This window comes from Bacillus rossius, chromosome 1 (assembly GCF_032445375.1).
Source record: "Bacillus rossius redtenbacheri isolate Brsri chromosome 1, Brsri_v3, whole genome shotgun sequence".
NCBI lineage: Eukaryota > Metazoa > Arthropoda > Insecta > Phasmatodea > Bacillidae > Bacillus > Bacillus rossius.
The window spans coordinates 56,179,062-56,191,977 of NC_086330.1; the positions used below are offsets into that span (position 1 = coordinate 56,179,062).

General features: G+C 36.8%; 1 long non-coding RNA gene across 2 annotated transcripts in view; it reads right to left on the reverse strand.

The window, feature by feature from the left end:
• Positions 1 to 1,003: 1,003 nt before the first annotated feature.
• The window catches only part of LOC134529078 (uncharacterized), a 32,568-nt gene continuing 20,655 nt past the window's right edge, over positions 1,004 to 12,916 (reverse strand). Inside the window, exons 1-3 of one of the 2 annotated variants that reach the window (XR_010074456.1) lie at positions 12,159 to 12,248; positions 7,565 to 7,753; positions 1,004 to 1,897 (exon numbers count right to left, since the gene is read on the reverse strand). This is a non-coding gene — a long non-coding RNA (uncharacterized LOC134529078). Of the gene's footprint in view, positions 1,898 to 7,564; positions 7,754 to 12,158; positions 12,249 to 12,916 lie in introns of those variants that run through there. The other variant, XR_010074457.1, reaches the window with a different exon arrangement.

The window sequence follows — 12,916 nt, forward strand, 5'->3', positions numbered from 1 at the left end:
ATAGGAATGTTGTGTTTAATCCCCACAGAGCTGCATCTATATAAGATAGGTCAGCTATACAAAATAAAGTAGTGCATCATTGCTACGCTAAGGCGGTACGAAGTTCGCCGGGTCAGCTAGTGTAACATACAAATGCAATGATACCTCAGTAGGATACATTTCCTATCATTATTTATCATAATATGATAAAATGATTGTAAGGTAATTATTGAAACATTGATTTTGAGGAAGCTTAAATTTGAACAAAAAGTTACGTTGGGAATAGGATTTTTTTTTTGTGTTAGATCTAGAATATAATTTTCAGAAAACATTTTAACGTAGGACTATTTGTTGAAATTGAACTAGTAAATTAAAAACAAAGTAAAACAAAAAAGGAACAAAATTGAAAGTGTCAAGAACGAAGTCGTATAAAAATTGTACACATTGACGTAGCTTTTTACTTCAAAATTCCATTCATTCTGTGTGTCAATTTTCAACCAAGCAACCCTAAAGCACCGAACTTGGCGAAATGTTGCCTGCGGGAAGTCGTGTTGCAGTGAAGAAGCGCAATGCAGCGGGCTGCGTCGCGATCCAGGGCGTCTCGCCAGGTCGGCAGTCGGTGGACTCTCTCGGAGGTGTTACATGAGCGGGGCGCGGAGGGTCGGTGTCTGGGCGGTCACCGCGGCCACTGCCGGGCGTCGAACCCCGGACAAGCTCTGGTGCTGCTGCTGTGAGTGACGTAGAGAAGCACAACTTCCTCAGCACCAGTGTTCCTACCTTAATGTTTCGTGTACAGTGCCAAATGGCCGTATACTGGCGTAGCTAAGTTTAATCTTATATTTCCTTATAAAAGCAAGTCCACTTATATAAATTTGTTTTTATTCAAGATCTTTAGTTTAAAGTCATATAATTTACAAACAATATTCAAATGAATTAAATAAATAATAATATAAATGTTTATTAAACTACAAAATAAAAGAAAAAAACTACATGGTATTTTAAGAGTTCACAATAACCCGTTCAATATCATTAAACTGAAAAAAAATTATATATATATATATATATATTACAACTGAAAACTACGATGTCTATTGGTCGGCTCCATTACACGAAGAAAAACTTTCTTTGAATTGCCACGCATAATTTTTGTGGCCATGTTGTGTCTCCTTTTGCATAGCTTGGCGTGCAAGTTTTTAATTAGTTTGCACTCTCAAGATGTATCATGAAATAGGTATTACAGTGTACCAAGAACAAATTAAAAAACACATGATTTAAACTTTATAAAATTTAAATAGTATATTCTTAACATATTTTGCGTGGCGCATTAAAGGCTGTTAGAGTAAAGGCTTTGATATCAATTGTTTAACTGAAAACAAATAAAACATGCACGCTCACAAAAACACACGCACTCATAAATTTTTGATCAAAACTACTTCCAAGCTCAAACATCACTGTTGGCGGTCGTGTAGTATGCTCGCTTGCAAACAAATTGAGACAAATTTTAATGTAAACCATTTTCGATAATTATTGTTTTTTAAAAGACTGTAACTCGTCAGACTGCGTGTAAACAGTTTCCGAGTGAGCAGGATGTAATAGTTGGCAATCACGACCGCATTTGAATCATAACGTATGTCGGCCGATCACATTATTTCTCTTTCATCAATAGACATAATGTTTCACAAAAAAAAATACATAAACGATTGAAAAAAAATTTTTTTTCTCTAAATTATTGTAATAATATACAAGCCACCAAAATTATAGCCTATCTCTGTAGTGGATCTTAGACTTACAGCTAGATAATGTGTCTATTTAACAGCATTAATAGAATCCATTAAAGTTTTAGGAACATATGTTGTCACGAAGAAAGAACGATGAACATTGGCTTCTTCATTGGTCTCTCAGTAAGGAGGCGGAGGACCTGAAAAAAGAGAATTCAACATAAATTTTACTGCTTCGTTTTATTCGTAAATATATGTAGGTAGTGTAGTATTTTTTGTAATATATATAATTTATGTTCCACTGATGTCTAGGAAAATGATTAAGATTCAAGTTTTTTAATATTTTATGAAATAATGACTTAAGCACTGAATATCTGAATAAAAAAAACTTTAGAATTTAACTTGTGGACAAGAGTAACTAATCTGTCAGATAACAATGGTTGATGATTATAGTCATGCACATAAATATTCTAAGCCTAATATAAATATAGGCTTTAAACATTTTTGAATGAGATCTTTAGGTTTTGTTTGAGGCTACATTTTTTCAAGCTTTAGGCTTTGATCGAATGTTGAAAAGCATTTTGAAATCATAAAACAATTATAACTTATTTAAAAATATGTTTTTTATTTTATTTTCATTGGTTTTGCGTCATTAATGAAATAAAAATTTTTAATCTTAACAAATTGTTCCAATACTCTTAGCCAGGTGCAGTAATATGTTTTTAACTACATAATTGCTGTATATTAAATTGAAAAATACCTGGGCGTATATTTAACTACAAGCAACAGAATGACATGCTGTAAAAAAAAATAATGGAAAAAGTAAACTGTTGAAATACATTGTAATGACTATGGTGATGTATACAATTTGTATACAATCTGCGAAATTACCAAATTTAATGATGTGTCAGGACCGTTCCGCGTGATGTTAGATACGCTTAGTATTAAACAAATTGTTAAAATTACTAAGATACTTCTACAGTTATGAGTAAATAATCAGGTATTGCAAATAGACAGGCAATCGGTTTAATTTTCCCCAAAACATTTTATCCATTTTTAAAATTATAAAAAATATATATCAATGTGTTAGTGAATATTTTAGCTTGGTGACAAAAATTATTTACAGAATTTTTTATATACCTATCAATGAATTGATTTAATAATATGATTTGTTACTGTCCTATTAATATTATTAAACACCCAATAATAGTCCATACTAGAGTATGTTTAGTAATATTAATAAATTATAATACCGGATAAATTTTTAAACATCATCGTATTAAAAATGGCATTGCCATTTTTAAATAAAACATATAAGAGTCAACTCAAAGGTGTTAGCTGAAGGCGGTTTTTAATTTCATGAATGTGATAATCGTATTTAGTCTGCAAAATATTAATTCCAAAAAGGAACACAATCGTTTATAACATGTTTAAATAAGATAGCGTTTGTGAGGCAGTAAATTAATATCTCAGAACTCGTTTTACAGAATTACAAGTAACTTTCAAATATCACCACTGCACAGGTCGCCCCTGTAAATTTTTGCTACACATTAAGCAGTCTGAACTTTTGTTAGATATGTACTTAAAGTTAAACGAAATAGATAAATAACTGAGCAGGCCTTTTTGTACTGCACTTACAAAACAGTGTGTGCTGTTTTTTTTCTATTGGATGTTGCCATTAAGTACGATAGGTCACGCTATCAGAATTTTTTCTATCTTTTGCTAAATTTATTTCAACTTTGAGTTATTTGGTCGTTTTTCTGGCAATGACAGGGCATTGAACATACATTACCAAGCTTTAATAATTAATATATTCCTGGTTTTTAATAAAGCCCAAATTACAATAAATAGTCGCCTCCATTCACCCGTCAATCACGTGACCTACAGCCAAATGAGATGGCCCGAAAAATTTCATCCTTCCATCACAAAGTCTTAGGAACTTCATTCTTTCGATGGACGGATGAATGAAATCATAACCTCAAAATGTCTGCACTGTTTTTGTATGCCAATATTATAATATTTGAAAGTTTTGATGTTTGTTTAATTTTTAAGTTGCTTCTATTATTAATTTTTTACTTACGTTTGACCAAATTATAATATTTTTTTCCAAACAAAATCGGCCGATTCGCAGAGGTGTAATTTATTACGTATAGTAACTCTGGAAAAGTTTAAATAAAAACTATTTTGAAAAAAAAATTAGAGTTTAATGAGTTTTAAGTGATTAACTTAAATGATTTTCAAACTATTCTAATGATACATTATATATATATATACACTCAAATTTACGTTTTCTCAAAAGTTGGCAACATTAAAATGTAAAAATATTATGGTGGACGAGCGGAGTGTTGTAAATCGTTCGGCGGTTGATGAACGGATGACGGCGGACGGGCGTCGGACGAACGCGACGGGATATTGTAATTCCGGCCTAACAGGCCACAGTCTATAACCGCCTGTAGAAAATAACTGATTTTTCCATCGTAACAACAGCTATCGTAATTACTACTCCAGGCCACGAATGTTGACATTAGTAAGTGTCAAAAACTGCGCCATGTGCCATTACAAGCAATGTATATGAAATGCAAGCTCGGGTTTAATCTATACATATACATAATACAACAGCAGAACCTGGTATGTCTGTACATTGAAATAAAAGTAATAAAAAAAGAAAGAGGGTGACTAAAGAAGAGTATTAGAACATAAATCAGCGATTTTTACTATTTTTTTCTGTCTGTCTGTTAGCAAACGTCTCCGAAACTATTGAACGGATTTTATGTAATTTTCACGGGTTGGAAGAGTATAATTGGTAGAATAATATAGGCTTTGTTTCATTAAAATCGGGTAACAGGAATAAAATAAAGTCCTCCCGCTGCGTCTGTCTGTCTGAATACAATAAACTCAAAAACTACCGACCGAATTTTCATACAGTTTTCACCAATGGACAGTATGATTCATGAGGAAGGTTTAGGTGTATAATTCATTAAGGTTTTTAGTAAATAGCTGTGATTGTAGAAAATGTTTTTAGTGCAAGATTGCCGTCTTTTAGACATACAACCTGAGTGTCATTTTCTATGGCCACGAACAACTCGGCTTCCTGACATGATGCCTGGAGTAAAGAAAAAGGGGACCTGTTATTCAGGTCATTCCTTAAAAACCTTGATTTGTTACCTTTTATTTGCCTCTGTTTGTTTCTAACTTAATAATATTGTAATTTTATTACTTTTTTTTTCAGTTTTTATTGTTTCTTTTTTTCTTTGAGCGATAGTTTGTCATGTTACTTATCTTACCACTAATTCTACTTTTTCACTTTTTTATATGTTTTTTTGATTATTGAAGACAAAAATAGTCGTCTGGCATGCATACAACCTGCGAGTGTAATTTCTCTACGGTTACCAAACCATTCCTTTTTTTCCCTATCACTAACCCTTCAACGGCGGTTATCACAAATACAAAAAGAAAAAAAGAACCCACTAAGCGGATTACTATCATCTATGACGATGATTGTTGTATATATCAAATGGGACCATTAGTTTAATTTTTAGCTGAGTTTCCTTACAGTAAACTGACTTTCAAAGCGAGTGGACTCATTGCGCGTTGTCTATCTTTGAGTATTACACGTACATTTTAATGTTTGCTGTTGGCTATATTGTTGTATGCATTTGATAGTATAGCTATTTCTTGAAACCAATTTAGTGTTAGTGGTTATGTTACTAATATCGGGATATATTTTTTCAATTAATTCCTCCACAGTTTGCACCAAAATAAATGGATTATTGAAATTAACCTTAATGTTAAGGGTTTGAAATCCACTATTTCCTACTTGAAGTAAGTCTTCAGGAAATTGCTTATTATCTTCATTGGAAAATAAAATTCTCACGTTATTTTTAAGTTCCTTTTTTTCTTTGATCGATATTTAGTCATGTTACTTATATTACTACTATTTATACTTTTACACGTTTTCTTTTCAGATTTGTAAAAAAAATTACTCAAAAAAGGTCTAATTTGTCCTCTAATACTAGAACAGCGAAAAGAATGAGAACGGCCCACACGATGTTCAAAATCCCAATCGATTTAGACCGTGATGAATCACCAACACGTTCGATAACAAGAGATTGTGATAAGGCCAAAGGTTACAAAATTGCTGTCTAATCGTTTGGGATGGATGCACGATGGCAAAAAAAAAAAAAAAAAAAAAAAAAAAGCCGTCAAAGTTGTAGACAGGAAACTACGGGACATTCGGCGCAATGAAAGACCAATGGGGAACGTCACACTACTATTTTCTGGGGATTTTCGGCAAACTCTGCCGGTTATAAGTCGAGAGACTAGAGCCGATGAAATCAATGCTTTACTTCTGGCTCTAATAAAAAAAAAGCGTGAATCCACAATTAACAAATATTTTCCGATGTTCTGTTTAAAGTTGGAGAGGGCACTCTCCCTGAGCAACACGGTCAGGTGATGCTACCAGAAATACTTAGCAGAGTCGCTTCCTCGAAAGACAAATCATAAGTTCGGTATTCGGAGACCATTCAAACATACCATATCAAGAAAATTCTTGGTTATGTGAACGCACCATACTTACTCCAAGAAATGACTAAGCCGCTACAATCAATGAAGAAATTTCAACCGAAGTTATTGGGAATGAAGTGGTTTATACATCTTATAACAGCGTCCTTAATCAGGACGACGCTATTAACTATCCAGATTAGTTTTCGAATTCACTTACTGCAAGTGGTCTTCCTGAGCATACCATTTTTCTTAAAGTCGGCGTTCCAATAATGCTTCTGAGGAACTTTACATCTCCAAAATTGTGCAATGGAACCCGACTTAAAGTAACTGCTCTACAAAAAAAAATATAATCGAAGCAAAGTTTCTCACTGGATGTGGCTCAGGTGAAACTGTTTTTATACCGCATATGCCACTCATCCCCAATAACTTCCCATTCCAGTTCAAGCTCACAAAATTTATATTAGCCGCTTGCTTCCCAATGACTATTAACAAGTCTCAAAGTCAGACCCTTAAGGCTGCTGCATCGACTTAAGGTCTGTTTGTTTTCCCACGGCCAACTATGTGTGGCATGCTCGCGGGTCAGTAATGCAGACAACCTGTTTATACTAGCTAAAAACAGAAAAAAGCCAATGTAGTATATAAAGAGTTTCTTTGAAATAAATGTTTTATGGTTTTTGAAGTGTTTTCGTTGTTTATTATGGTTGAAAGTATAAGCTTATTCGTCCAGATGTTAAGTAGTAACCTATTATTATGGAAAATATTGAAAAAGAGGTGGGCAATTTATCATTTGTGAACATAAGAAAAATAATACAACTGTCTCTACTGTTAGCTTACTATATTTAGATTTTTAAGTGGTGCAAGATTACACTAAATACAACGGGGACGAAGTTGTGGGCACAGTTAGTAGTTAATAAACCAAGATGGTGGGACATAATCACCCGTAAAGGAGAAACATTTGAACTGAAAGACGCTATATTGGTATCAAGTTTTTTTTTTTTTTTTTTTTTTTTTAGTTTTAACAACTCATTAACTCTTAGTTTTGAAAACGTGTGCCCTTAAGGTAGAGACCACACACTAAGATATTTTCATAGACCATAATATGGTGTCCATGGACAGTATTATTAAATTTGAAAACCTTCCAGAAAACTAATTCAGTTTTCAACACCAGTAATTTCATGGGAGAAACTATTTGTAGAAGTCAGTCACTATTAAGTTCAGAATCCCACTAAATGGTTTACTATACTTTAATGAAGCCAATTTTTTAAAAAAATTAAAAGACAAAAGATTGTTTTGGCTTAGGAACTGTTGAAACCAAAATGGTGTCTTTCGGTTGCTATCTCTCCCCTCAAAAGAAAATTCTTTACCGTGGTGAGGCGGTCCGAAATGCGGGGGCGGGGGTCCGTGCGGAGGAGGAGGTCCAAAGTGTGGAGGAGGCGGGCCGAAGTGTGGTGGAGGCGCGGCGAAGTGTGGAGGAGGGGGAGGAGGTGGTTCGTAGCAGTCGCAGGAGCAGCAGCAAATCCTGCACGAGGTCAGGCCCATCTTCGTAGGCTAACCTGCAACAAACAACACGCATTTCATCAGTGACGCACTTGCAGCTTGAAGTGAACAGTTCGGTAGTTCATCCACAGCGAGGCCGAAGTGCGTGGCCCCAACGCGCGTTAGTAGTGAAACTTCACGCTTCAATAAAACATGTTTAATAAGCCACTTAAACAATAAACACAATGGAGGGTTACAATTGTAACAAACATGGCGACGAAAATCTTCAAAGATAGGTTTTATGACTCTCTAATTGATTCATTATTCCGTCGCCCCCTCTCTACTATCGACTGCCCCATTCCAAAACGTTGCACTTCATTAGTTACTCTCTGATGATTCATCGCCTCGAATTACCTCAACGGTTGCCAAAAAGAAAACCACAAAATATTGATAGGAATAATCAGGAGCACACGAAAAAAACCAACGCATAGTTTGCTAAATCAAGATCAGTGAACTAAGTACATAAATTATATTAAACATTATACAAAATAACTTCTGTCAGCTTGTGAACGTCTCCTTTGTACAGAAAGGATAGAGTTCTAGCACAAGCCAGAATTATTTGTGTAAATGTTTTTCCCCAGCCAGGTAGGTACATTGCCAGCCAGGGTCGGGGGAAGTCGTTCCCTCCTTACAGCCTAGCCTTTGCCCCGGTAAATGGGGGGAGGTCAACGGCTCATGGTTTTAGGAGCTCTAAACAGTCCACGACAACCTTCCACAACCAGATCAAAATCCGTATTCAAGTAAAAAAGTTGTTCAATTTTTTCCAGTCATGTGCGAAGCATCGCGCGGCCGACATGTTTTCTGAACCGTCCGCTAAATCTCCGTCCCAAGTTTAACAAAAATAATCTGACTCCGAGGTTCACTGCCATAAGTTCGTTTTGTCAGTGCAGGAATATGCAGGAGAGTCAGTTGGGAACTCTGCCCTGCTCCCACTGATGATCCAGGCCGAGAGGCAGAGCCCAGGGGCCATGTATATAACAATGTATATAAATATTTAAAAAATAAATAAATTTAAAAAATAATAAAAATAAAATTATATCGGCAAGGACTCTCTAACCCGCCGAAATAACACAAACAGCCATTCCTACACTGTAATATATTACCCCAATGTTCCCAACTACTTAAACAACCATGCAGGTTGGAAACAATTTTCTATACCGTCCACAACCAAACTTTACGAACTTAACAGAACCAGTCTGTTCCTAATAACGTTCGCTGGTAAATATATTCTGTTCCAGGTCTACTGCTGGATTCTTCTTGAGGGAGACACTTTATATATCATATTGGCTCGCCCTGTCTTTTACCGACTGCTTGGGAACGCGGCAGTTTTGGTACCTAGTGCAGCCAATTTATACTATCCCATGTAAATTTCTTTCGACACCAACACGGATACAAAACAACATGCCTGAGCGGGTGTCGGCCTGATTCACCTGTGACATGCACATATGGGCTAGCTACCCCACATATGTGTCCTAAGGGTTTCGCTGGAGCGTCTCGCACGGCTTCACAATCACCCCACACGAGTTTAACTGGGACGCTAGAAATTTCAGCACGCACACACAAGCCTCTAATGCTCACCATCACGACATTACATCACGCCAGTCAGCCGAACTATATGGTGGGGAGTTTCCCTCCCTCGCCGAAGACACGAGAACGTTTAGCACTACCCCACAATTGAGCGCATGCATAGGCCCGTGTGCCAAAATCATCCCACAAGTCTCGCACCCAGCCCGTTGACCCAAATGATTTGAACTAATGTGTGAGGTGCATCTGAAATAAAACGCTCAAGCGAGTTATGGAAGCCTAGGTGTCTGGTTTCGCTCACGCTAAATGCCCCGGTTGGCAAATGATGGGTCGGCGGCGGCTATTATTGTTACTGTTATATGTTTGCTCATCACTTATTATACTTGAAAAAAAAAAACTAATGAGAAAGGCGGCAAGATTGATATTACGGATCTGAAACAGAGAGCTGCTAATTATTTTCGCGTTGATTATGCTAGCATGATTAAGCATTAGTTATTGGTAGGGATTAATAATCCCAAATACACCCCGGCTTCTATTTATTGTTCTAGCACAGACCTTTATTTATAATTCTATCTTGTGCCAATGTCGTCGAGCGCACCTTGGAGGTAGGTGGGTTTATTCCTACGACGGATTCGAACCCAGCACCCTACAGACTGATATTCCGTCTAAGCAATTAAAACAATTGCTGCATCCATTACTTTCCGCTGGCTGGTATGCTAGTATGCGCAGTTCTTTTATGGTTTAGCCAAAAAGTGCTTTTTGCCATGTCATAAAGATCATTCACCATATATAATTATTGTTCGTTAAAAAAAAGCTGGCACATACTTTTCCAAATTTAACTGAGGTACATAAAACTGTACTGCAGCATTTTCATAGCCCATTTTTTTGTAATTACAATTGTAACAGCATTATTAATTGATGTTGATGACCAAAATTTATCTGATTGTCTTCGTTACATATTTTCAAAACATCTGCAAAGTTAAAAAAATAATCATATTTTTACAATGTTCAAAATCTTACGAATAAATTTCACTCGAGGCAGAATGGTTTACTATTCCGTTCCGCACCCCCACACCCGAATTGTTCCCCAGATTCATGGGAGAGGTTACAAGCAGATAGTACTGTCATTATAAAAAATTCTATCCTAACTTGATTGGTGAAAATATTGCCTAAGATATGTTTATTCGAGTTTTCTATCAATTAGATAAATACTTCTGAAGTTTGAGACCTACCAATTACCATACGGTTGATTACCTTGGATATTGCAACTAAACATAGAAAACTAAAAAGCTGTAAAGAACGCACCGTGTTGAACAAGAAAATGGCGTTCAGTGATGCAGGAAGATTATTTGTAGTCTCGAAAACTCCCGATAGGTTACAGCACACTACAGCCGAGTGAGTGCAAGATCCCGTTCTGCCCCACGATCCCATTCCGTCCAGAGTTCCAGTAAGGGGTTCCAACAAATCGATACACAAAGAAAACAGATCGATCCTAGAACATCGAGACCATTTCAGCGTCGCTACTTTAGAGCTGAACCAAATACGAGAGCCATTCACGTCGCGAATCAGATTTGGGTCATCAAGTCTGTAGTTTGAAGTGCGCTTTACGCGAGAGGCAGTTCCGAGAAGAGCCGTTTGAACTTAATGTTACAATCTGCTGACAATATCTTTAACAACTGCGCACAATTTTAATATTTTCATGCACATATGTTTTTATAATTTTTACTATACTTTTTCTAATATGTTTTGTAGATGAGATGTTTTGAATATGTGTATTTCTGAAACCAACTTACATCCAAATTTAATTTTGTGAACGTACAATAATCTGAAGGTACATATTACCAACAACAAAAGCAGCAGAATGTGTTCATTACAAGATCGTGTAAGGTGAAAGGGTTTCAAGAATTTTTACGTATTTTGCAAGTTTTTACTAACGTTAGCAAAAGTAATAATGCCAGAATGTAATAGATAAATGTATAGTAAAGTGTGTGTGTGTGTAAGTGTGTATACATTTTCTAGGCTGGCTCAAAACTTACATTACGCAAAGGTTCACTATTTTAACGTGATAATGAGATCGTATATAAACAAATACCGGATCTAAAAAAACGTGGGTGCGTGGCCGCCACGCGCGTTTAAAGTGAAACTTCAAGGAATGTGTAGATATCTATAATTATGATAGTGAGCAATTATGCAAAAATGCAAAACAAAAATCCTTAACACCCTTATCCCTTTCTGCCACATAGTACTCCACTCCTGATCGTTGCACTTTTCTGTTACGTTCTGATGACGTCATCGTCTCGACTCGCTCCACCGGTCGTAAAGAAGTCGGGCTGCAGTAAGTGTGCAAATTTCAGCTCATGATTGCAACCTTCGTCACTGACCCTCACGAGCGCCTGGCGAGAGGCTTTCGCAAAACAAGGAGGGACATATAGAATTGTGACTCTTACAGTGCAAACTGAAACCATGTTTCACGCGACATGTGACGCTATCTGTTTGGTTGGCCCATAACTACTAACAAAAAATAATCGTGAAAGATGTTTCTAGTACAAAGTTTTAAGTTAGTAATACTAATTTATCTATTTGACGACAAATTACTTAGTAAATGTGATTTCAACTGTGCGAAGAACACTTAATGCTGTTTTGTAATAATGTAATCATGTTATGTATAAATATGCAGGAGATGCAAATATTTCTGGTTTGTCACACCACAAAATATGTAGCTACCTAAATATAGTGAATTGATTTTCACTGTTTTGTTTACCTGATAATAACTTAAGCATTACTTCTCACGATCAATGTAGCTATGTCAGCAATACATTGTGAATGATGCTATCTAGCGGACGGGCCCAAAACTACTTCAAAAATCAAGGTCTCAGTTTCGGCACTGGAGGTACTCACGTTGCTGGCGAGGTCCCGGCGAGAGACTATGGGTATCACACGTCCGGGCGGCCGGACGACGCGTTATCGCGGCGATAAGGCGCGAGTCACGTGCCGGGCGGGCTGATGCACTTCCACGGATACCGGGGAACGTCACCTGTCGGGCCCGCTCCGAAGACACGGCTCTTAGCGAGAAGACGCTCCGTCACTCTTCACTTCGCGGTAACCCCTCGTGCTTATCTTCCTTTCGCACCAACACCCAAACTAGCAGTTTTACATCGAAATGTCCATTCCTCCGTGCAAGTATTAGCCCAAAAAGTGGACCTTTGTTATGAAGTTACAGAAAAAAAAAATACAGCAGTACTGTGTTTGCTCGGAGTTCAGAACTGTCAGGAAATCCCATGCTGTGACGTAGTTGAAGAGATTTTGTTTTTACCTTGACATCACCAAATTGTCACCACCAAAACATTGCGGAAATGGTGCTTGACCACACCTAATATTGGTTAGTAAGTATGAAATACAAATTCCGTCTTTAGGCCACAGTCAATTCCATTAAATACAGTCATTTAAAACTGTTTCCACGATGCAAACAGCACACTTCAGCCTATGTTTTGGTTGTCTAACCAACATGGCGCAGACCATGAGGTAAAAAAAATCGGCTTCACCCGAGTTACCATTTAATCATGCAGATTTCGCCACACCACGAGACTTCGGTTAAAATCAGATGGTGTTTTTTTACGAGCGATCAGCAAACTTTAGAGAACTTCGGAAGTGTTCGG